The 1,107-nt window shown below is 38.3% G+C and overlaps 1 non-coding gene across 1 annotated transcript; it reads right to left on the bottom strand.

Moving 5' to 3' along the window:
• Positions 1–686: 686 nt before the first annotated feature.
• Positions 687–761, bottom strand: Trnas-cga (transfer RNA serine (anticodon CGA)). Its single transcript has one exon. It is a non-coding gene; the product is annotated as a tRNA-Ser (tRNA).
• Between the last annotated feature and the right edge of the window lie 346 nt (positions 762–1,107).

Raw genomic sequence — 1,107 nt, 5'->3', positions numbered from 1 at the left:
GAACGGAAATGAACAGACGTTAATTTTCAGCATATAATTCGTTAGGTTGGCAGCATGCACATAAACAAACCAAATACAGTGAACACACTGTACTTACGACTTAAAATCACAGTTTCCGGTAAAATGACAGAAGAATAATAGTACTCCACTCCAGTTAGCACAAAGGACATAAAAATTGTGAAGAAAAAAGAGCAAACGTGAAAATGTGCTTATATTCTGTACGTTAAGTTTTAGAGCGATCTCCAGCATGTGACCAGATGAGGGGAAATGCAGATGTCAGCCAAAAATTCGATTAGCTGTAAGTAATCACTTACATAAAAAATTGAGAAGTAAACTGTTTTATAATCTAAAACCATAGCATATAAAAAAATGAATTATTCTAGATTCTATTGACTGTGCCTTAAAGTAAAACGCGAAATGCGTCTGGAAGAAGTAACATACATCGCAACAAGAAAAAAAGCATTTGTTGCTTACGAAACGAAATAATCAATAGTTGTACATATTTATCAAATTACATTTTATGACATACCAGAAAATTAGTTTCGTTTTAACTTCTGTAGATCTATGTAGAGTATTGTAAAACTAATGTGTTCAATTTTTCTTTAACTCTTATTTCACATGCTATTAAATGCCATTTAAAAAAGTTCATCGATCGATTGTGAAAAACTATAGTTACTTTGAAACATGTGCCAGACCGAGACTCGAACTCGGGACCTTTGCCTTTCGGGGGCAAGTGCTCTACCAACTGAGCTACCCAAGCACGACTTAGACCCCATCCTCACAGCTTCACTTCTGCCAGTACCTCGTCTCCTACCTTTCATATCAGCGCACACTCCGCTGCAGAGTGAAAATCTCATTCTATAGTTACTTTCACATTTCGATAGATAAATAGTGTTTGCATAGTTACCATACGACAAAGTTACGTGAATCTTCACGAGATATCATTATCAAAAAACACGGTTTGCTTTCTTGAATCGTTTACGAAATTTGGGGCTGAAATAACGTCACGATTTACGACGAGCAGGGCGAAGTATCAGTCGCGTCGCGAGCGACCCGGGCGCGGCCACCGCTCGGGCTGTCCGCCGACATGTCATCCAACTTCTCGAG

Source organism: Schistocerca serialis, chromosome 1, assembly GCF_023864345.2.
Source record: "Schistocerca serialis cubense isolate TAMUIC-IGC-003099 chromosome 1, iqSchSeri2.2, whole genome shotgun sequence".
In the NCBI taxonomy this organism is placed as follows: domain Eukaryota; kingdom Metazoa; phylum Arthropoda; class Insecta; order Orthoptera; family Acrididae; genus Schistocerca; species Schistocerca serialis.
This window is presented reverse-complemented; position numbering and strand designations above follow the sequence as displayed.